Source organism: Caretta caretta, chromosome 4 (genome assembly GCF_965140235.1).
Source record: "Caretta caretta isolate rCarCar2 chromosome 4, rCarCar1.hap1, whole genome shotgun sequence".
NCBI classification, from domain to species: domain Eukaryota; kingdom Metazoa; phylum Chordata; order Testudines; family Cheloniidae; genus Caretta; species Caretta caretta.
In genome coordinates this window covers 136,920,434-136,945,636 of record NC_134209.1, presented here as the reverse complement: position 1 = coordinate 136,945,636, position 25,203 = coordinate 136,920,434, and the positions used below count along the sequence as shown (strand labels likewise).

General features: G+C 43.0%; 1 long non-coding RNA gene across 1 annotated transcript in view; it reads right to left on the bottom strand.

Annotated features, from left to right (window-relative positions):
- Positions 1-950: 950 nt before the first annotated feature.
- LOC125636259 (uncharacterized) overlaps positions 951-25,203 on the bottom strand; it is a 66,318-nt gene continuing 42,065 nt past the window's right edge. The window contains exons 4-6 of the long non-coding RNA XR_012668223.1: positions 4,919-5,082; positions 3,523-3,716; positions 951-2,211 (exon numbers count right to left, since the gene is read on the bottom strand). This is a non-coding gene — a long non-coding RNA (uncharacterized LOC125636259). The remainder of the gene's footprint in view (positions 2,212-3,522; positions 3,717-4,918; positions 5,083-25,203) is intronic.

Below are 25,203 nucleotides of genomic sequence, written 5' to 3'. Positions count from 1 at the left end.
TCAATCCCAGATGTCAAGTTAAAGTAGAAGCTGGTTCGTGATGCTTAAAGCTAAATACCAGGTCATTGGATACTGTTGGATTTGAAATGTATGTAATGAGTCACAAAAAAGTCACTGTATATAATGCAAACAATGTGTAAGTGTTCTCTCTCCTCTCAGTAGAAACATATATTAAATACCAAACCATGCTGTAGAATTAAAGCTGCATTTAAAAATCCCATGAAATATTGGGTTTTTTTAATTGAACTTTCTTACTTACACTTTTAATGCCACAGAGCCAGTAGTGCATTACCATACATTTGGAATTCAGGTCGATATGCTTGGTTCTTTTTTCCAATGAACTCAAACACAAAACTCTCATTAGCTTCAATGGGAGCAAGGTTGGACCCTCTTGTTTTTAATTTAATTTGTTGTAACAGTAGAGCCAAATCCTGCTTGCCTTACTTATCCCAGGAGTCCCAAAGAACAATGACCTTAGTAAGGTTATAGGTATGAGTAACGCAGCTGGGGCTTAGCCAATAGTTCTCCTAATTTACCTTCTTTAAAAAGAGGGAAAATGCTTTGTGATTTGCTGGAAACATAGATGGGCCCCAAACAAAACTCCAGATTCAAACTTATGTTTTGGAGAAGTTCAGGTACAAAGTTCAGGCTGAACCAAAACCTCAGCTCTGAGCAGCCTTAAACTTTGTGGAAGTTTGGATCCACCCATTTTTGTTAGAAAGCATGCTCCTTCTCACAAAGTGCTAATATCACCAGCAAACCAAGATGAGTTGCAAATAGCCACACTGAAGATCCCTCCTGCACTACCTGAGCAAATGAATCACCCCTTAACTCATCTGCCTTTAAGATGGAACAGGATATTTATCTTAAAATGAAAAAAGGCCTAACTTGGGAAAATTAAACATTAAAATTAAATTTAACCTTAAAAAATAGCTTGCCCACAGTTTGCCGATTGGTGTGATTGTTGTCAGAGTGAACACTGTAGAGGCTCACTGAGCCATAGCTTCTTCCAGTGTAAACATATCTGCTGGCCAGACATGTCCCACTCTGGGTTCTGTAGCAGGTGACAGGCAGCTCATTACAACGTGAGCGTGAGCATGAGCTCCTAGGAAGTCAGCTTCCTGGGTGTAATTGTTGGAAATGGATTAGCTGAGAAAGATACCATGCAGAGGCCCAGATTTAACAGTATTTATTCACCACAACAGAAGACTACGGTGGCCCCTGCACCGAGTTCAGTTCATTCTAAACTGCTTCATTCCCTACTGCATTGTATCTTCGGGTTCCCCTGTGCAGAGTCCTGCTCAATCAGGTACACCCATACTCACTCTCAGTCATGGAACCCCATCCTGCAAACCCTTACTCATTGGACTACCCCCACTGAAGTCAATGGGATTATTCTGACTAATGTTATTGATTATTTGTATTGCAATAGTGTTTAGGAGCCCCAGGCATAGAGCAGGACCCCCATTGTGCTAGGAGCTGTACACACACAGAACCAGATGACAGCCCCTGACCCAAAGAGCTTGCAGTCTAATTAAGGATTATTCACAAGACTAAGAATTTGCAGGACTGGGGCCATCAGTGCAGTAGACCAAGTTTCTATTGTCCTAGCTCCTTTGGTGGGCCTAATCATTGGAGACTCTGAGTTCCTGGAAGGTATTGAGCACCTTCCTCTCCCAGAGACTTCAGTGGTAGTTGCGGGCACATAGCCTCTCTGTATGTATCTATCTTTTTACTCTATGTTCCATTCTATGCATTCCATGAAGTGAGCTGTAGCCCACGAAAGCTTATGCTCTAATAAATTCGTTAGTCTCTAAGGTGCCACACCTCCTCCTGTTCTTTTTGCGGATACAGACTAACACAGCTGCTACTCTGAAACACAAATATTGTCACACCCGTTTTTCTAGATGAGTAAATCATAGAATATCAGGGTTGGAAGGGACCTCAGGAGGTCATCCAACCCCCTGCTCAAAGCAGGACCAATCCCCCACAGTTGCCCCAGATCCCTAAATGGCCCCCTCAAGGATTGAACTCACAACCCTGGGTTTAGCAGGCCAATGCTCAAACCACTGAGCTATCCCTCCCTCCCCCAAACTGAGGCTTGGAAGGGTAGAGTGACTTGTCCAAGGGTACCCAGACACTCCGTAGCAGGAATATATCCCAGGAATTCTGACTCCTACTTTCTTGTCCTAGCCACCAGGCTATCTGTGTCTGAAAAAGAAAAGTGGATATTCAAAGTGCAGCCAAAAATCCTGTGTTGCTCTGCTTCCTGGGAAGCATTTGCTGTCCTCCTGTTTGTGGTTATTTATATCTGCAGCTCTGTCATTCACTGCAGGTGGTTCTGTTTAACACCTCCATGTAAGGAGAGGGCTAAGGTCCCAGCAGGACCTTTCTGTAGTAATGATCCTCTTAACCTACTAATGTAATCTCCATAATTTAGTGCCCTTGTATCCCTACCCCAGCATTAAACATTAATCCCGATCCCGCCACCCACCACTGGAGACATCTGCTGCAATCACATGTGATACGTTTGGTGTTATTTGGCATTTAGGGAGCTCAGTCTATGCAGTGGTCCATGCTATGTTGTTTTGGGAACAGGGAATGGCACAAAAGGTCTGTGCACAGATCAGTTACGAAATCACCCTTTAAATTTGCCTTTTAGAATGTCTATTATCGCAATGTAGTTCAATGAAGCACTAAGATTTTTCCATCGCCCGAGGATGCAACTGGCACAGCACTTTCCTTGATGATCAACCTTGTTAGCTCCGAGGACCTATTATTTTGGCACCCTCATTGGATGGCGAGAAGAAAGGCAAAGGGAGTTCTTGGAAGTAAAGACCCTGCCACTGTTCAGGTTTGAATAAAGAGGGTCACAGCTCCCCAAGGCTCCTCTCCCTCTCTTTTCCCTTTCTTAGGCCACATAAATAGAAGAGTAACATAACCCAGAAAGCTGTCTAAATCAAGCAGCAATCAAAACACCAAAGCTTCTGCAACACATGCAGAGACAGACACATTAGTAAATGTATGCTGCTCTATGTACCCTTCTTTAATCCTACTCAACAAGCTATTTCCTTGTCTTCACCAGGCCTGTATCCTCTATTGCATAATACCTGAAACAATAATTTTCCTTTGGAATGAGAATCTGGGGGATGAGTTTTTATCCACACAATAGATTCCCCAATGGGAAAATACTTAGAGGCACCAATGAGGGAATGCTTTGGGTTCCATTGGGCCAAGTTCTGAGCTGGTGTAAGGCGATCCAACTCCACTAAAGTCAATGGAGCTTCACTTGCTTATCTGAGCTCTGAATTTGGCCCAGTATTCTTAGGGCCTGATTCTGATAGGTTCTACTTGATTTGCGAAAGAGTTTCCCCTCAAGTGGTGACATGGAAATCAGCCATGAGTAGGGGGATCCGAGTCTGGCCCTTCATCTGCAAACAGTCCTAGATTTGTGATGGGAATTCTAAATTCCACCTTCTCATCCTCACTTTCCAAAGCCTTCACAGCTCTGCCTCTCCCTACCTATCTGTGCTTGTTTCTTTTCACATCTCTTGCTCCCCAACTCCACCAACGCTGACAGTCTTGACAAGCCACCAGCCAAGCCCACACCAGTCTTCACACATTCTCCCACATTGCATGGAACATCTCCAAGGGCCAAACTGATCCAAAATGGCAACTGCCCACTTAGCCTCCACGTCCCGTCTCTTCTTTTATGCCTACAAGAAAGGAAAGGTTGAAGGGCGACGCCAGGCATAGCTGAGGTGTTCGATTCATTGTTTAAAAATGTACAAAATGTGTATAATTTATTAAAATGTTACATAGTTTATTGTGTTCCACTGTCCCCAGTTCCATAGGCTGCATGTGTTAGTAGATTGTAAATTCTTCAGAGCAAGCAACTTCTCGTGAGTTCAGACAGCACATAGAACATTGGGGCTGTAGCTCACGAAAGCTCATGCTCAAATAAATTGGTTAGTCTCTAAGGTGCCACAAGTACTCCTTTTCTTTTTGCGAATACAGACTAACACGGCTGCTACTCTGAAATTTGTATTACAGTAGCTCCTAGAGACTCCAGCCAAGATTAGGAGCCTCTTATGCTAGGTTCTGTACCTATATATAGTAACGGGCAATCTCTGACCCAATAGCATGCAATCAAAATAGACAAAAGGTGGGAGAAATGATCATCTCCATTTTACACCTGAGACATAGACAGATTGAGTGAGTTGCCCAACGTCACACAGGAGCCCTGTGGAATATCTAGGAATCAAACCCACATCCCCTCATTTCCAGGCCAATCCCTCAACCACAGGGATTTCCCTGTGCTTCACCTGGAGCAAGGGAAGTCAATAGAAAGCACGATTGTTGCATTGGTGAGCCCCATTTGCAAATTCATTAGTGTCTGTGATTTGCAACCACATAAAGCCAGAGCCCAGAGTCCTGGGTGACAGTCTGACCATATCCCAGGCCCAGCCATTTTTTCCATTATATTTTTTAACCCAAATATTGTCCAGAAGATTGTTCCCTTCAGTTTGCCCCAAGTAAAGGGCAGTCGGTCACTGCAATGTCCCAGGAGCAGAGCAGGAATTCTAATCCTGCTCACCCTTTGTTCTGGGAAGCAGTATGTTGCTTCACATTATGTCATGGAGCGGCATACTCCCCCTGTGCACCCAGTCAACTGCGACGGCCAGAAAAGGGAGAGGGTTGAAGTCAAGGCTCCTCCCGCTCCCTGCTCCTCTCAGACCCCTCCCCACCCACTTGCTCTCAATGAAAAGAGGCAAGTGAGCATCAACAGGTTTCTTCTCGCCTGCCGAAGTCATAACTGAGCAGGGCAGTAAGGGAGGCCTTACTCCCCCACATAGGCAAGTAAGAACCAGGACGTCCTGACCCCTAAAATTTAGCACACCGTGGGGAGCAAAAGTACCTGCTTTTCTTGTCTCCGTCCACAACAGCAACTTGTTGCATTGTCAACCTACTTCAAAAGAAAACGTTGGACCTCATCTTCAAGATTATTTCACATCAAGCGGCTGCTCCCAAACCACAGAAAGGCAGTCTCTTTTTTATGTTGGGTCTTTAAATCCTTTTCCTCTGCAGCACACAAGAACAAAAGTATCTCCGATTCACCGTTGGGAAGATCAGAACTCATGTGATATTAGCAAAATAAAACTTGTAAAAATGGGTTTAGTGCACACACACACACAATTTTTCAGCATGAAAAGTCAGTGACAGCAACCCCAGGGCAGAAAGAAACAATTTCTGTGCCAATAAGTTATGTGGGTTTTACCACCTTTTTGAGTCTGTTCTGCTAATGCCTAAGGACTCTGATTCTGCAACTTTCACTCAGATTGAATAGCATTTTCCTGAGCAAGCAGTGCCATTTACCACTCTGGGAAAATTCACATGAGTAAGTGCTACTCAGCATGAATGAGACTTGCAGGGATCAGATCCTTTAAAAAGTATGTAGTTCCTATGGTAGCAATGTGCAGGGTCTGGGTAATTCATGGTGCTTGTGTTCCATCAGCATTATAGACACACACACACCTAATGATACTCACTGAAATTTATATAGAGCTTTTCTTGCTATAGATCCCAAAGCATTCAGAAAACTTTGCAAACTGATTGCAAATTATATGTACAGGATTCACTTCATCCTCTGCTGAAGTACAGCTGCCATTCACTGGCGTGGAAGAGGGCAACCTTTAAATAGCACATAGCAACACTACCCAACAGTTGAGAATAGAGAGTAAATGATACCTCAGCCAATGGACACCAGAAGAGGGGCTTTTGATAGAATGTAATTATCCTATTTTTATTTAGCAAGGCCATCATAGGATAATATCCTCTAATTTTATTAGAAGACTCCAAGGATGTAAAGTGACCATGAGTGGTCAGGATCTCGCTTTTAGGTCTCATCAAACAGCATCTCACGCAGCGCAGCGGCCCCTAGCGCCATGCGGGCGAATTGTTTAATGATGCTAAGGGAAGAATGCTGCCCATTGACTTACCAGTACCACTTCCTGCAACGTTCTGAGTTTTCACCAATGTGTCATGAGTTTAGGGAAATGCCTCACTGCTGCTGAAACCTTGAGGTGTTGGGGGAAAAGATCAGCAAAGAAAATTGTTCTCCTCTTTATATATGTCTCTGAGAACCACACAATGGATGCTGATAGTCTGCTTTCCCTATGCAATACTTGGACCCTAGATGCAGTACTGCCAACTCCCAAAGTTCACAAATCACGAGTCAGGCCCCACAAGTCATGGGATTCACCCAGAAATTGAGAGGGTTTTTTTAAAGATCAAATTGCGGGGTTTGGTTTGTCTCTTGATTTTTGACTTCTGCTGCCTGCCCCTGAGCCCAATGTAAGTGCTGCCCACCCTCCCAGATTTACAGAGCAAGGTGATTTGGGCCCCTGGCTACATGTGTTTTCGCTGGCTATCCAAGAGTGCAGAGCTTCCAGCTTCTCCCCAAACTTCTGATTGAATCAAATCTGTGTCCTCCCACCCCTCCACATCTACCACTCCCCCAACCCAGTGATGAATTATGCAGCTATCCCAGCCCCTAGCTCTGTTGCTCCTGCAGCCCCAGGGGTTATGTATCCCCTTCTCTCGTCCAGGGCCTGGTGTTGCAGGGGTGAGGATGGGGTTGGGAAGGGGAAGGGGAGAGGAGGAGACTGCAGACTTATCCATTGCGCACAGAAAGGGAGGGGAGAGGAGAAAGCAGAGAAGCTGAGAGCTGCTGGGATCTTTCAATTCTCTCTTCCCCCCTCCAGTGAAAGTGGTTATCCACTGCTCCTTCTCCCTCTTTCCTGCTCAAAAACTACTCTCAGCTGCCGAGGGAAGGCGGGAGAGCTGGGCCAGTCCTGACTGGCTGCTCTTCCCCAGGAGGCGGGCAAGTGGGGCTGCCGCACTTCATTTCATCCGGAGGCTAGTCTCCAGCCCTGACCCAAAATCGCAACCCTACTAGTGTGGAAACTGAGAGTGTTGGCAAGGCTGTGAACGCTGCTTTTAACCTGGGATCTCCAAGCTCCGTAGACACATAAATGCATTAGGTATTACCATTACACCAATCACGACTAAAGCTCGATAGAGAGATTGATGACATAATGTCAAAACACGTGTCTCCATCGACATCTGGATTTGGTTCACCAGGCCACAAAGTCCTTTGCACTGATATCACCCGACTCAAATCAATGTGCAAAATATTTTTCTTCTAATCTATAATTGTTGCCCTACAATTTTCAAGCAGTTATTGATCTGGGGTGCTTCAGAGCTGAGCAGGCGGTCTCTCAGAATCAGTCCCCGTTGAGATGTCAGAAACTGGGTACTCATTAACTAAGGAAATGAAAATCAACAGTTACTTTCACAACTTCAGGCCACTGTGTATTAATCCATTTCACAGAGGGGCAGACAGGTCCGAGGAGACGGAGTGATTTCCCAGGTGTGACACAGGAAGTCTGTGGCAGAGTTGGGCACAGAATCCAGGAGTCTCACCGCCCCCTACTCTAATGAGTAGATACTACTTCCTAGATGAAAATCTGGTTTTTATAACACTCTCTCACACCTATACGTGTGGGTGTGGGTGAGAGACAGGGTAAATTATAAAATTACAAATGTATTTTCATAATGACATATGTGTCTCTGATCTATCTTTCTTAAACTCTTCTTTTTTCTATTTTACAGAGGCCTAGCTTTTTTTTTCAACCTTAACTGTTTGAATTAGTGTAAACTCAGAAGCATTCCCTGAAGTTAGCCTCCTGCCACATGCAATTAGATTGGGTATTGAGATCAGCTGGATTGATTGATTGGTTCAGTCTGTGGCTGATAAAAGCCCTCTTTGCTTGCCCCGTTGCCCTATGCGACCTTGGTTGAACTAGCATGGCCCCAGTGGCTACCATATCAGGTTGTGTGAATGCAATCTAAATTCAGTAAGCACGCCTAATGAATGCTCCTTGTGTTTATTTGACTCCCAGGAGATGCATGTTGACCTAAGTAGTAAATCTCCTCACTACATAGGAATTATGCAGGCCGGTTCTTTACCAAATGGATAAGGCCCAAGATACCTCATACTCCAGGGGAAACATGTCTTGGTGTCAAATTAAAGCAACGACAGCTCTGAAACAAAAGCAAACTTCCTTCTGGAAGAGTCAAGCGCTACTGTTACCTCTGCAGCTTTTAAAAGTACCTTCAGGTTATTGATAGAACTGATTAGTTTAAAATAGCTTGCCCATTCCTTTTCCTGCTTCCGCTCATGCTCAAATGCTAAACAGATGACCACTGTTGCTGCTGTTTCCCTCCCTGACAAACCACAGCCACAAGCAGCTTTCCTTAGGATATTTTACTGTTAGCTTTTTAGTAGTAAAACAATGCAGCCTACTTGCTAACTGCCTTCCGGGTCCTACTGAATTCCCAGTTTTACAGGGGCTTGATTAGAAATACATTTTATTTGTTTAATCCTGTGGCCGTGGGACGTTCCTTGACATCTGAATACCACAGGGATTGGTGCAACATAAACGAGCAGATCCACAGATTAGATACAAACTCCTAAGACTTCAATGAAAGTTTTGCCAACATTTAAACTACAGACCTGGGTACCCTTTTATCACATAGATGAGTTGTACATTTAAATGATTGCTTTAATATGCTGGCATGTATAGCAATGGTAAGGCTGAAGCTAGATTCCCACTTTAAGCCTCATTTTTAAACAGCCACACGTGAAGGCCCCAGTTCTCCAACAACTTGCATTTTGCTTACCTTCATGAGCCTGAATAGTGTCATTGACATCAGTGGGACTACTCAGGTGCATAAAATAAAGCAAGGGCTTAAGTCTTTGCAGAATCAAGGCCTAATTCCTCCAAAATTACAAAGCTCTTCTTCATGTCTGGGAAAGGTACTCAGAGCTAAATATAAGATGGAACGGATTGTTTAGCATAAGTAGTTAACATATATTTCAAGGGACCATTCAAGGTGAAGTAGCCTATTTCCCCAACCAGAGAAGAGCTTGAAAGCTTCTCTCTCTTACCAACAGAAGTTGGACCAACAAAAGATATTATCTCATCTACCTTCTCTCTCATATATCCTGGGACAAACATGGCTACAACACTGCATTTAATAGAAGCTGACTTCCTCTTCACTTTCTAGGCTTTGCTGCAGTAACTGCTGAGTGGAGCTGGAGGTAGCAGGCCAGGAGTAGAGTGTAGCGAACTGGGGGGAGGGGGGCAAATGAGAGAGGGGTACTGGGAGGGCATGGGAATAATGAAAGGAGGCATGGACAGAGATATTCAGGAGATCACAGTGGGGCATGGATAGGATCACAGGCCAGAGAGACAGATAGGGGCATGGAAAGGGGTTCAAAGTATTAGGGAGCTCAGAGAGATGCAGGGTTCATGAAGGTATAGGGAGAAGCCAGGAGGTGCAAAGGACGGGAGGAGGAGGAACTCAAGGGTTCGTTTGCAGACTTTGCAACATTTGGTATTGATTAATTTGTAGAATTTTTGTTTAGAAAGTGTAATATTTGGGTGGGATGCAAATTGGATTCCATTGTAAAACCTACTTTCAGCCTTTAACTCTTCTTAAACTAAGGTTTCTTTTTAAGACTATTAACATTAGATGCATATGTGCGCTTGTAGCCACACACATACTGCAAAGCTTTTTCTACAACAAAGACTCAAATGCACAGAATGTTATCAGAGTCAGACCGACTTTTGGGGAATAAAAGCACCCCAAAATGGATGGGCATTAGAATAGAAACAAAAGGAGAAATTGTACACTGACCCTGAACTTATTTTAGGGGGGGAGGGAGAGAGAGGGAAAAATGAAAAGAATAAATCCCTCATTTTTCCAGCATAAAAACCTGTGTTGTTTTCTGTAGGCAAAGAGGTCTTAGATCTTTGTCTTTCCCACTGATAGTGAGGCATTCAGCTTTAACAAAACCATAGGAATATGTTTTCCCAGGGTATCCCAGACCTTTTACTATTCAACAGCAGAAAAAAATGAATTAATATTGTTCTGTTAAACCGCTGGTTTCACAAACAGAGAGGACTTAAGGATTTTCTTCTTTTAAAAATGTTTTACTTTGCATGTCTTAACTGTATCAATCCCAGCCCCAAGTCCTGGAAAATAATCGCTGCGGGGGTTCCATGTGCATTTAAAATATATAGACACACCAACTGAAAAACCTCAGTATGAAATTATTTCACTGAGTGAGATAAATCGAGAGAGACTCTTGTATGATCCTTTCTGGCTAGTTGCTGGGACATGCTGTAATGTGTGCGTTCTCTCTATTATACATGCCCTTGGTTTCTCAGGCTGCTCTGAAAGACAAAAAGAAAGTTGGTAATCATACACTGACAGATGGCTCGTTGGTGACTTACTCTTTATTTATAGGGAGGCAACTGCAATTCATCAGCATTTTTTTTTTTTTTAGCTACATCATGGTGAACCTCCAAGTCCAAATCTATTTCTAAGAAATATTGTGCAGTAAAGATCTATTAATAGTGAGCCATGGGATAGCTGGAAGCTTATTTTTTCATCAAGCATACTCCACAGTTTGATATACTTTCCTCCAATTTCTTTTCACTCTTACATGGCATATCTTCCTAGAATTTGTCCTCATGGATTTTATATTATAATGTTACATAGGCACTGCTCTACTTAAGCTTTTTCTAATTCCTCCCTCTTTCAGTGCGTTATTTTAACTCCACTTGTTTAATGTGATTTACTTTCCAAGTTATCAGCAAGTGACAATTTTCTTTACTATAAATGTAAATATTGCTTTATTTGTTTACACTGGGGCAAATTCTCCTTAGTTATGATTGCATAACCCTACTCAAGCATGTGTTTAAAGGTAAAGTCATATGTAATCATACTGAATGGAACTGAACATCAAACAGGATTGCATACATGCTTAAAGTCAAGCATGTGCTTAAGGCCCAGATTTTTAAAGGCATATGGGCATTGCTGCGCTCAGCATCACAACACCTAACTGATTTAGGAGTCCAAATCTCATTTTCAAAAGGGATCTAGGCACTTAGGAGTCTAAATCCCTTTGGAAAATGAGATTAAGGCTCCTAAATCAGTTAGGCATTGCGACGCTGGGTGCAGCAATGCCTAAATACCTTTAAAAAGCTGGGCCTAATTGCTTTACTGGACAGAGGCTTGTATTTCAGCTGCAAGAGTGGTCCTCTACAACAAAAAGAAAAGGAGTACTAGCAACACCTTAGAGACTAACCAATTTATAACAAAATAAGTGTGTGCTATAGTCAAGCTTATTCTTAGTGCTCCAGTTCCTTTCATCCCTGTCGTATTTATCTGGAGCTCAGGAACAGTAATTTCTCCCAGATTCCCTAATAACATGAAAGGCTGTTATTCACAGTGATGGAAATTCTTTGTTTCTCCTTCATGAGACAGCATTTTACCAAGCTAAGAGCCTTAAAGTGGGTGGCCTAAAACAGAACTGAGGAGCACTAAATCTAAGGACATAGAGTGCGAGCCCTATTCTTCTTTCAGAAACATGGGGGGATGCATCCATTGACATTTTTCCTTTAGCACTTGTTCTGCATATCTATCACTAATTTTCTTTTCCTTCTCTCTTTTCTTTGCCAGCACAAGAAGCCCCGAGGTTCTACAGTTACTAGAGTTGGTTGGAGGGGGGAAGAGGGCAATTTTCATGGGGTTTTTTAAAAAAATGTTCTACTTTTTTTTTTTTTAAGTTTTCAAAATTTGAAACATTTTTGACCATCTCTCCAGTTGATAAAAAATGGGGAATTTTTTCAAACGTTTAAAATTTCATACCTAACCCCGCTCTTATAGTTACTAAGTTTTAATGCTCTTTAATCTCTCTCTCTCTCACACACACACACACACACACAAATCTGGATCCAAACTCCCCCAAAGTTTTGAGCAGTTTGGACCTGGGGTTTTGGTTTGGTCCATTATGGGTCTGTGAAGTTCAGATCCTGATCAAAGCTTATCTGAAATTTGAGAGGAAGTGTAAATCTGGGGGCTTGGTTCAGGCCCGTCTCCAGCTCACCCAATATTAAGTGCAGTATGTGAGTGTCACTTGTAAACTAATGCGTCTTTCACCAGATTAGCATTACCACAATATCTGTCTTGGAGATCAAGTTACACAGGGGAAAGCTGGAGGAAGAACATCCTCTTCTTACAAATGTTTTGGATGTATTGTATTGTTGTCCTTCTCTCCAGGAGGATTATATTGACTTCCTCAGATGCACACTAGATTTTAGCAAAGAGGATCACTGCTGTCAACAACTGCCTTGCAAAAAGGCCTCTTTCTGACAGCTGAGTCAACGTCGTAGATAAGTTAGTTAGTTCTTGTGAAAGACATTGGATTGACACCAGTGGAAAAAAAAGCCCCTCTATTTATTACATTATCATCCAGAGAATGAGCACTGCACAAGGAGAGGCAGAACAAGCTCCCCCACCCAGTCCCATCACGGTGCTCCCGTAAAGCTATTCCAAGCCTTGGCCACCTATGAGGGTGCATGTGAGGTGGACACTGTCAGGTTTCCTTCTCCACTCTGAGGTACTGACGTGGGGACCCGCATGAAAGACCCCACAAGCTTATTCTTACCAGCTTAGGTTAAAACTTTCCCAAAGCACAGATTCCTTTCTTGCCTTGGGATCGCTGCCACCACCAAGTGATTTAACAAACAATCAGGGAAAGGGCCACTTGGAGTCCTATTCCCCCAAAATATTTCCCCAAGCCTACACCCCCTTTCCTGGGGAAGGCTTGAGCATATATCCTCACCAATTGGTTACAAAGGGACTACAGACTCAACCCCCTAGGTCTTAGAACAATGGAAAAATTAGTCAGGTTCTTAAAAGAAGGATTTTTTTAAAGAGAAAAAGGTAAAAGAATCACCTCTGTAAACTTAGGCTGGTAGTTAACCTTACAGAGTAGCAGAAAATTCAAAGAGCACAGAGGAACCCCCTCTAGCCTTAGTTTCAAAGTTACAACAAAACAGGGATAAACCTCCCTCTAGCAAAGGGAAAATTCACAAGTTGAGAAAACAAAGGTAAACTAATATGCCTTGCCTGGCTGTTACTTACAAGTTTGAAATATGAGGGACTTGTTTTAGAAAGATTTGGAGAACATGGATTGATGTCCAGTCCCTCTTAGTCCCAAGAGCAAATGGCCACAGAAACAAAGAACCCAAAACAAAACCTCTCCCCACCCACCAGATTTGAAAGTATCTTTTGTCCCCATTGGTTCCTTTGGTCAGGTGCCAACCAGATTACTTGAGCTTCTTAACCCCTTACAGGTAAGGAGGAATTTAGGCTACCCCTATGGTTATGACAGACACTTATTAGGACCCAGTCTCAGACCACCTACTCATGTCACAGTGGCCCCTGGATAGCCATTAGATGGTAAGAATGTGTAGCTATAGTCAGAAGCATGACTCTGTAAAGATGGCACCTTCTTATTCAACCTAAGGGGCCAGAACGTCACCTAGAACCTCTGCCATTGATGGTACCAATTTACTCCAGTTGAGGAGCTGGCCCAATGCATCTGTCCAGTGTGTGGCTTCAAGTCATGCCTGTGTCAAACAAGTTATTACTGCTGATAGCACTGTTAAGGGAGAGGGGGGCACTCTTAGCAGTGCAAAGAGACAGCGGATAGGATTGGATTCTGCCTAACGCTTGGTCAGCAAAGTTATTAATGACGTTATAGGCTGAGATTGTCAAAGATGCTTAAAGGATTTGGACATTTAATTCCCATTAAAATGAATGGAAATTGGGTGTCCAAATCTTTTCGTCGGCTTTGGAAATTTCAGCCCTGATGGCAATTCTTTATTAGCGTATGATGGTGTGAGAGGCAGAGAGAACACAGGGCCCAGGCAGAAGCTCCAGTGTGGTGGTGAAAGAAGAAGCAGCACAAGAATCTGAGATCATAATTTTAACTAAGTCACTTTTCTGACTATGATAGTCTGAATTTTCATTTAGATTAAGGCCCCTTTACACAGCTCTGGCCCTGTAAAGGAGCTTTCTTTACACTGCCAGAGTGGCGTAAATTGACTTTAATATAAATGAGGATCAGGCTGAATCACTCTAAAGCCAGCTGCTCCTTTAGCATAGTATCTGTCTCCATATTAATTGATAGGCAGTCTGTGCCCTGTGATTTATAATAAAAGGGAATGAGGGGCTCTGAACAAATCCAAAGAAGAGCTATTGATTTGCAAATAGTTTAAAAGAACATTCTGGGGTCACAGGATGACCCCTTTTCAGCTCTGACATTTTATATCAGGAAGAATCCTATTGAGTGGGGAGTTTTCACGCTAAACAGTGTTTTGTCTTGTTTCATAAATAAGTTGAATAGCTTAATTGACTGACACTCACCACACTTTCTCAGCTTCCTCAGACTCAGAAGTACACTGCTGTTTCCTGCCATAAATAATCTGAACTTTTAATCAGCTGCCAGGGACAAAAAGGAACTGAAAATTCTTCATACAAGTGCTGCAATCTGGCCGATAAGTAACTGTGGCTTGTTAAAAAATAGCAGGTATTTGATATAACCAGGTATTAATTTTCTTCCTGTGGTAGCAATAGCCATTTCAGATCAGGATGATCCCAAAACAACACATACCCAGGGGAGCTCACAGGGATGAAGAGACCAGTTTGGCCCAGTAGATGGTACTCAGATGGATGGTGTTAGAGATGCAGGGTGTGAAGCACGCAAGTAAAATGAATGTTCTGCTGAGCCATCTCACTAACTAACTACGGAATGACACCACTATAAAGGAGAAGATTTGGGAGTATCACTTCAAGAAGGATTCTGATAAGATCTAATGTAAATTCAGGGTCACTCCATTGGCTTTGTTGGAATCGCTTACAGATGAGCACCAGGGGAGCTGAGCAAGGGTGCTGGAACAATTTGTACAGTGGGGCTGCTGAGAGCCATTGAACCAAACTGTAAACCCTGTAGATGATGGAAACCACTTCAAGCCAGGGAGTGCAGCACCCTTAGTTCCAGGACCTATGGAACTGAGATCAGAATTTACCTTGTATTTGTAAGCAACGTCCATGGCTAGAGAAAGTGAGCATGTGTGCACTGGCTTCTGAACTTCTTTTTTAATCAGTGAGTAAGAGGAATGATTTTTCTGAGAGAAGAGCAGCTGAGAAACCTCTGTTAACCCCTCAAGTGCTACTCTCATGGCATGGCCAAGGTCATGCTTTATGTAGACAATGCCCATGGCAGCTGAAAAGTTAATGAGGTTAAGCACAACTTTCACTTATTCTTGTTCCAGTTTCTGCTTCCCACTCGCTCAGCAGGAAGAGGTTTGAAGAGACAGACAAACAGATCTCCCATTCATTTATAAATCGAAGCCACAGCTCAGCAGAGTGGTCTAGTGGTTAGAACAGGTGAATGTAAGTCAAAACACCTGGATTATCTTCTCAGCCTTCCACTGACTTGCTATGAGATCTTTTATATATCTATAGTAGAATATGGTTGTTTTTCTTCCACAGCAAGAGAAAGCAGTTAAATTTGGTTTTTGGCTTTGATTCAGTCTCCCTCAAAAGAAATCTCTCCAAAGATGACCACCATATGCATACTCATCTGTAATTAATAAACATTTGGAAGGAAACTTTCCCATTCACTATAAAACATTATAGATGATCCCTTATTCCCGAGACATTTGCAAGCCTTGTCTTGTCAGAATTGAATTTACTACAGCTGATTACCCTGAGAATGCACTGACCTTCTTAGCTCCTGCTGTGGGATTTTTTTTCCTCATGGCAGATAATATGGAGAGCAGAAATTGGGGACTTGGTGGTGGGATTATGTGATGCTAATGAGACAAAGCTTATTGTTGATGTTAGCAGTTATTACAAAAAAAAGTACATTATTCAGGACCGACAGACATCAGTTCATTATGCCAGGAAAGAAAGAATACATTTTGACAGCAGAAGCATCTATTTAAAATCTGGACCACATCTGGGGTCTCTCTGATGTAGAGCATATCTGATCAATCAGCATTATGGCTGTTCAGTTCCCAGACAAGTTAGAAGAAATTCATTATACTTTTGAAGTCTGCTCCTCTTTCGTCTGTTGCAAAATGAATAAGATTTTGTCACTGGATCTCTTTTACTAGTGAAAAAAGGTATGATAATTAAAATAACTAGCTGGCTTCATATCTGAAGACATGAATAACTCTGAAATACTGGACATTTGCATACTGCGCTCACGTTATATGCCTCAGCCATTAATTGTTTTCTAGTTGATAAAATACTAAAGCTCCGAACCAGCAAACACCCTAAGCCTGCTTAAAGTCAATGGTAATACATTGCTTAACATTTAATGTGTGCATAAATGCTTGTAGGACTGGGCCCTAAGTAATCTCCTGCAAGATCTGCTCCCAAGTTTATAGCTGAAGCTATGTTTATAATTTGCCATCAAGATGTAGCAAGAGCTCTTGTAGTTTGAACAATAATGGTTCCAGTACCTTGGGTGCCAAGACAAGACAGCAAACATGCCCATACATTTGCAATGCTGTTTATTTTCAGCATCTCAACCCCCATTCGTACATTCATGTGGCCTGACTAAGCCACCAATAATCAGCCTTACATAAAAATGAGTAAAAGAAATTTAGACTGAAGACCAGGAATTGTTTCCTAATATGGTGAAAGCCACCACAACCTATGGTAAGTTCTTCCAAAGGTTACCCTCACGGTTAAAAATTTGCAGCTTATTTCTAGTTCGAAGTTGTCTAGCTTCCACTTCCAGCCATTGGACCTCAGCAGTAGAGCTGCGTGGAGAACGGAAATCCTCTGTGAAACCGAATTACAACTTTTCAAAATCTGGTTTCGTTCTGATTCAGAATGAAAACCAAACATTTCAAGGGTGGTTGTGGAATCCCCATCATTGTAGGTTTTTTAGAACAGGTTAGACAAACACACATTGGGGTTGATAATTAAATTAATAGGCAGCAGGTTTAAAACAAACCTAAGCAAGTACTTTTTCACACAATGCACAGTCAGCCTGTGGAACTCATTGGCAGGGAATGTTGGGAAAGTCAAAAGTATAGTTGGGTTCAAAAGAGAAGTAGATAAGTTCATGGCTATTAGCCAAGATGATCAGGGATGCAACCCCATGCTCTGTGTGAATCTAAGCCTCTGACTGTCCGAAGCTGGGAATGGACAACAGGGGATGGATCACTCGATAATCGCCCTGTTCTGTTCATTCCCTCTGAGACACCTGGCATTGGCCACTGTCAGAAGACAGGGTACTTGGCTAGATGGATCCTTGGTCTGACCCAGTATGGCTATTCTTATGTTCTTACAGCCCTACATTTCTATGATTCTATAAAGAAGAGATTTAAGTAGGCAATATGGGAGGAAAAGAACCAAGAGAAGTCTCCAGAAACAGATAAGTACTTTATATGAATTGGGGAGTGGGGTATAGGCATTGCAGTGGGAACAGGAGAACAAGTTCAGGGACATCCCTAGATCAGTCTTTATCATAACTGCCTCTGGCTTCCCAGGCTTCCTCCTGGCTCAGGACCCATTAGCTCCAGGCCTCTCAGGCTTCTCTTAGCCTTTAGCCCAGGAGAGGAAATACCCAGCTACCTCTCATCTGGGTCTCTACCCTCGTTCTCCTTCTCACTGCCCTGTGCTCCTTCCTTTATGAAGACCCAGCTCCGTCCAATCTGGGAGTGATCACCATTTCTGGCTAATAGCCACCCTCCACCGGTGCCACCCAGTGGCCTAATTGGGCTCAAGCTCCTGTTAACCTACAGCTCACTTCATCGGATGCATACCGTCTGCTGCAGTTTCCACGGTATGCATCCGATGAAGTGAGCTGTAGCTCACGAAAGCTCATGCTCAAATAAATTGGTTAGTCTCTAAGGTGCCACAAGCACTCCTTTTCTTTTTGAAAATCTCCAGGGGGGCTATTTGAAGTTCCACACTTATCTAATGGTCCCCTGGGCAGGCCTGGATAGACAGTTGGAATCTGGTAACACTTCAAAGTGCCCATTCATCTGCGGTACCCCATTTGCTGTCATTTGGGGGTTCCAGAGGCTGCAGGTATCTGAGAAAGTTCCCTAAACCCCCCCAGAAATAAGTAAAACTCCTAATGTTTCCATAGAGGAACTGATTCTACAGATGTTTTCAGAGATTATTTGAATGAGGAATGTGGGAAGGGAGATAGGACCAAGCAGAGCGTAGAAAAGGGGCCCAGGAGGGGGAACGACTATAGACTGGGGTAAAAGGGGAGACACAGATTGGATGAGCCTCGAGGAGGGGGGAACTGGGACTGACTGGGCAAGGAGACTGGGACTAGGATAAGAAGTCTGAGAAGTGGAGATTATGGCTGAGTAGGTGAGACACAGCCATGCTCAGACATGCCCTGGCTAGCATATTACCCCTCTGTCCAACCATCGTCTCAATATCTCACCAAAGAGGGGCATGTGCAATCTTTGCCAAAAGCTAAGAACTATCTGATTGCAATAGCTATTGAAAGAGATAAATTTAGAGTTATGTAATGTGGGATATTGTGTTCCAAACCAGATTGGAGGTGAAATTGGTCACCTGAAGTGGGGGAGTTTCAGAGCCAACTCAATGAACACTGAGAACAATCGAAATCCATGGACACAGCCTAAGCCCCATGTTTACTGTTTGGACCAGCTGTAGGCTTGAGTGCTTACAAAGACAAAAGAGCCCCAAGAGAAGTCTCTGACCAGGGCACTTCCCTCCACCCCAGAGGCTAAGAGACAATAGTTTATAACTGTATAAAAGAAGAACAGGTACAAGACATTATCCATTACGGTGGAGACGTTCTGCCAACGGGAGCGTCCCATGAAAGGTGGATCCCAGCTTTTCTGGGCTGGACAAGCGCTGTAAGGACTGACCGTTGGTTGAGAAATACCTTCTTAGACACAAAAGTAACTTGTTAATAAGTATAGGTTGTAGATTGCATTGTATGTTTTCCTTTTGCCTGCAACCTTATGTTTCCAAACCCTTATACTTGCTTTCATTTGAATCTCTGCCTCAAGCTCTGTTAAATAAACATCAGTTTTGTTTTGCTACAGACTTCTAAATGAGTTGTGCTAAGGAGAGTGCTGAACTGAGGAGAAACTGGTGCAGTGGGGTGCACTGTTTCCATGGAGGCAGTGGACCAGTGTACACTGTGGTTGTCCAGAAGATAATGGACTGGGCACGTGCGTGTAACAAAGTGGGGTGTGTAAATTGCTAGCCTGCAGAGGGAAAAGCAGGACTTGTGGCGCCCAGAGCAGAGCGCTTGTGTTGCCAGCAACTGGTAGTTAGGGAGGGTTCCCTGGTGGCACAGGCAAGTCTCCCTCCTGCTATGAGCAGGTGGTAGCGGTTCACGCCGGACACTTCGGTAAACCCCCAAAAGTGTCACAAGAGGCAAGGAGAAGAAGACTGAGGCAAGGAGCCCAGGGTGGGAAAGAGAAAAGGACAGGGACAGCTTGGAAGGGATAGCGCTAAAGATGTCAAGCTTGGAACGAAGGGTCTCTGACCACAGGAGAACACTTCCCTCCGGAGTCCGGAATGGAACCCAAGATTCCGGAGTCTCTCCATTGCTCAGCTTTCCGCAAATAGCTATGCAACCAACTGAGCAGGATTGGAACAGTGTTCAGTAAATAAGACTTTGGGCCTCACACTGAACAACGAGGACAAAATAAAATATTGCATTTCTGCTCGTTCAGTGAGGGGCATGGAATGAGGAAAAAGTAGTATGCAAATGTGATTAAAGACTATCGTAATGCATACACACCAGGGGAACAAATTAAGGTTGCACAGACAGCCTTAAGTCCGGTTTTCCTAACTTTTGAGAGATCGAAATCAAAAGTATCCACTAATTTTGGGTGCCCAATTTGAGACACCTCTGGACGGATTTTTCAAAGTACTTAGCATTGTCTAGCACATTATAAGATCAAAGCACAGCTCCCATTGATTTCAGTTGCAGCTGTGAGCATTCAGCACTTCTGCAAATCAAATCCCAGGGTTTAAAGTCAGGCTCCCAGAAAATGGGAAACACAAATTAGTGACCACCTATGGAAAGTTTGGTTTAAGTGACTTACCCAGCACCACATAGGAACTTTGTGGCAGAGGCAGGATTAGAATCCAGTTCTCCGGGGTATCATTCAACAGCCTTGACCATGAGACCATCCTTTCTCTTCCTGAAATCCCCCTGTATACCTTCAATGCATACACACAAGGGGTGGGTGGATTAAAGTTGCACAGACAGCCTTAATTCTGGCATTTCCTAACTGCTGAGTGCTTCACCTTAATGTTCTTTTAATATAGTTTTTGTGTGTATTCTTATATACATTCTTTTACAGTCTCACCACCGTAGCATCTGGGCATATTCTGGTAGCGTTTTAAATAATGTAATTAACATCTGTCACGTGTGATTCATTCTCTTTCTCTCATTTTCTCCCTAAGGGAGAAGTGTGTGTGCAGTGTAGTGTTTTGTTTTTGTAGCATTTGGGGTTTGGGGGAGGGGAGCTGGATATTTTAAATGTATACATTGTGTTCAGATGAGTCCAACAGAGCTCAGCTGGGAGTGGTAGGATAAAAGTGAGTAAAAGAATATGGTCCTTAGCATGCTGGGGAAAAGTGACAAATGGTGATATCTGTCTGACAATTTCTTTAGTCTTCCAAGAGAAGGAACAGAAGCCCTATCATACCTAAAATGCAAACAATTGAACAATAAGTTATTGGGTATGATTAGGGCCCTACCAAATTCACGGCCGTGAAAAACACGTCACAGACCATGAAATCTGATCTCCCCCATAAAATCTGGCTATTGTTAGAGAGGGGTCGGTCTGGAGGCACCCCAGCTGGAGGCTCCTACCATGTGCTGGGCTCCAGCTGCTAGTCCTGGCCCGGGCTGGGGAGGGATAGGACTTCCTCTTCCCCTGCAGGGGCTGCTCCTGGAGCTAGGTCAGACCCACCTCTGGAAATCTCCCCCTGCTGCAGGAAGCTCCAGAGCTGCTGGCTGCAAGCCCAACTCTGAAGGTAGGGCAGAAGGGAGGGTGGCTCTCAGCCCCTGACCCAAGTGGAGAGGCTGCAGCACCAGCTGTCAGCCCCTGACCTGGGCGGAGAAGCTGCCGGGAAAACCTGGACATATAGTAACCCACCCTCCAGATCCTGAGACCCTCACTTCGGCGCTGCTGTTGGCGGCGGCATTGGCTTTAGAGCTGGGCTCCCGGCCAGCAGCTGCTGCTCTCTGGCTACCAAGCTCTGAAGGCAGTGCCCCTGCCAGCAGCAGCGCAGAAATAAGGGTGGCAATCCCACAATCCCCCTACAATAGCCTTGTGACTCTCCCATGACCGCCTTTTGGGTCAGGACCCCCACGGTTACAACACTGTGAAATTTCAGATATAAATATCTGAAACCCTGAAATGGACTATTTTTTTAAATCCTATGACCGTGAAATTGACCAAAATGGACCATGAATTTGGTAGGGCCCTACGTATGATAGTGTTCAATTACAGAGCAAGGAAGAATAATTCCCTCCACTTCAGGCATCATCTGGTGAAATTCTATGGACACATGCAGGAGGACAGACTAGATTATCATAATTGTCCCTTCAGGCTTTAAAATCTATTAATCTATCTTGCACTGTCAGGAAGATGGACTAATGTGTCTTTTAAGTCTCTGATTTTATGGTTCTGTGATGTACTGGTGTCTGGTACTTTCAAGCAGACATTTTCAGAGATAATTTGGCAGTAAATAGGTCATTTGAAGTAAAAAAAACAACTAAATAAATTTAATAATACTTCTCTGGGAGTATTTAATAATACTTCTCTTCAATAATACTTCTCTAATTCTGAAATTTCTTCTGACCTTCCCCTTCCACTGGCCTTCAGAGGCCAGGTGCAAAATTCTGATCTCAGTTATACCAGTGTAAATCTAGACCAACTCCAATGAACATCAGAGGCAGCAAAGGGAAAGGAAGGAGAATCAATGAGGAGGTGATTCCTTTAGATTTGGAAAGGAACTGATGGTCAAGAATGGCTTTTCCACGGACAGTCACAATAGGGTGAAAAGGTCAGTGTCAGTAGAGTTTCTCCAGCTTTATACCAGAACAACTGAGATATGAGTTATGTCAGCATAGAATGTGGCCCACTATCTCACAGTTAAATTGCAGCAGATATCCCTGTAACTCTAAGAGCCCCTCAATGCCAACTGGCAGAGAGCCCACCATACTGTAACTCATATCAGACCTGACTCACTCATTGCCCCCACCCCCAGAACCCTGTTCTCATAATCTGTACCTGAAAGGTGTCGTGTAAGGTACCATATATAAACTGGTGACATACTGGTCCCAAAAATCATTACATGAGGTATGTGTAGGTTGTGTACAGAGTTATATGTGTGTGCAGAAAATATATTCTTAAAATGTATTTGGGAGGCAGCGCTTATACCCAACTTGCTCGATAATGATCTAAAGCAGTGAGAATTGACACAGGTTCATTTTCATCATGTGAGTCAGATGCCACCAGCAGAAGGTTGATTTTCTTTTTTGGTGGTTCGGGTTCTGTAGTTTCTGCATCAAAATGTTGCTCTTTTAAGACTTCTGAAAGCATGCTCCACACCTCGTCCCGCTCAGATTTTGGAAGGCACTTCAGATTCTTAAATCTTGGGTTCAGTGCTGTAGCTATTTTTAGAAATCTCACATTGGTACTTTCTTTGCTTTTTGTCAAATCTGCAGACGGTGTTCGGAAATCAAACAACATGTGCTGGGTCATCATCTGAGACTGCTATAATATGAAATATATGGCAGAATGCGGGTAAAACAGAACAGGAGACATTACAATTCTCCCCAAAGGAGTTCAGTCACAAATTTAATTAACAAACTATTTTTTTAAAGATCATCAGCATAGAAGCATGTCCCCCAGAATGGTGGCAATGCACAAAGGGGCATACGAATGTTTAGCATATCTAACATGTAAATACCTTGCAACGCCGGCTACAAAAGTGCCATAGGAATGCCTGTTCTCACTTTCAGGTGACATTGTAAATAAGAAACAGGCAGCAGTATCTCCCGTAAATGTAAACAAACTTGTTTGTCTTATAGATTGACTGAACAAGACATAGGACTGACTGGACTTGTAGGCCCTGAAGTTTTACATTGTTTTGTTTTTGAGTGCAGTTATGTAACAAAAAAAATTTACATTTGTAAGTTACACTTTCACGATAGAGATTGTACTACAGTACTTGTGTCATAAATATAAAGGGAAGGGTAACCACCTTTCTGTATACAGTGCTATAAAATCCCTCCTGGTCAGAGGCAAAACCTTTCCACCTGTAAAGGGTTAAGAAGCTAAGCTAACCTCGCTGGCACCTGACCCAAAATGACCAATGAGGGGACAAGATACTTTCAAATCTGGAGGTGGTGGGGGGGAACAAAGGGTCTGTCTGTCTATTTATTGCTTTTGCTGGGAACAGATCAGGAATGCAGCCTTCCAACTCCTGTTAAGTTAGTAAGTAATCTAGCTAGAAAATGCATTAGATTTCCTTTTGTTTAATGGCGGGTAAAATAAGCTGTGCTGGAGGGAATGTATATTCCTGTTTTTGTGTCTTTTTGTAACTTAAGGTTTTGCCTAGAGGGATTCTCTATGTTTTGAATCTGATTACCCAGTATGATATTTACCATCCTGATTTTACAGAGGTGATTCTTTTACCTTTTCTTTAATTAAAATTCTTCTTTTAAGAACCTGATTGATTTTTCATTGTTCTTAAGATCTGTGTTTGGGTCTGTGTTCACCTGTACCAATTGGTGAGGATTATTATCAAACCTTTCCCAGAAAAGGGGGTGTAGGACTTGGCGGAAGACATCTCCGAATGGTCTCTTTCCCTGTTCTTTATTTAAAACACTTGGTGGTGGCAGTATACTGTTCAAGGACAAGGCAATGTTTGTACCTTGGGGAAGTTTTTAACCTAAGCTGGTAAGAAGAAGCTTAGGGGGTCTTTCACCCTAGAGTTCAGAGTGGGGAAGAAACCTTGACAACTTGTATGAGGTGAATTGAAAAATACTATTTCTTTTGTTTATCATTTTTACAGTGCAAATATTTGTAATAAAAACGAATATAAAGTGAGCACTGTATAATTTGTATTCTGTGTTGTAATAGAAATCAATATATTTGAAAATGCAGAAAAACATCCAAAACTATTTAACAAATTTCAATTGGTATTCTATTGTTTAACAAGGTGATTAATCACGATTAATTTTTTTAATCGCAGTTAATTTTGTTGAATTAATCGCGTGAGTTAACTGTGATTAATCAACAACCCTAGTTTGTGCCCATTACTAGGATAGAGAAAAGCCATTCAGGGGGAGTAGCCCCAAAACAAGACTGACTTGGGGTCTACTAGAAATGATGCATCTCCTGTAACAATGTATGTCACTAAAGTTGAAGGACGTTGATTTCTTAACTCCCTTAAGAAGAGCTACTCGGATCACTTTTAAGGAAGATGCTGGGCTAGCTCCTTGTCTGGTGTAAATCAGTACACTTCCACTGACTGCACTGTAGTTATGTTGCTTTACATCAGCTGAGGATCTGGTCCACTTTTTCCTCTCCCCATTGTGCAGTGCTCCATGTGCCAAAGCCAGCCAGGCTCATTTGCAAACTGTTTCCAGACACTATTATGTCTGTCTGGTCCATGTTTTTTCCCTGTCTGACAGCCCTTGCATCCCATCACTCCTTCCCCGCCCTTCACGCCCACCCCCCTTGCATATTACAGCAGATTCTGCACTTACAAGAATTGCAGTACAAACATCCCTTCAAACACACAACACCTGTTCTGAAGGCAACAGGCAGTGACAAGTATAACTACAATACCTGCTGAAGTTTCAGCATGCCAGTCATCCAGTTATACTATTATTCGAAACAGATTTCATTTCAACGCCACCCCTTTACTTTGAAAAGACAGTCACATTTTCTTGTTATGTTAACTTTTGATTAGGGAAAGGGAAACCAAGATAAGGGATATGAAGGCCTTCTTGGCTGCCTCCCTACTGCCAGCTGCTCCTCCTTCCTCCATGGAAGGGAATAGATGAATACACAATGAGCTTATTTGTAACTTCTGTGTTTTCAGTTGCAAGCTGAGGATGTTTCTCTGTAGGAGAACATCAGTACTCCAAAACTCAGAAAGTGGCACTGAAATGCCCCAGAAACCATAGCCAAGCAAGTATGATCATAAACAAGCAGTGCATGAGGG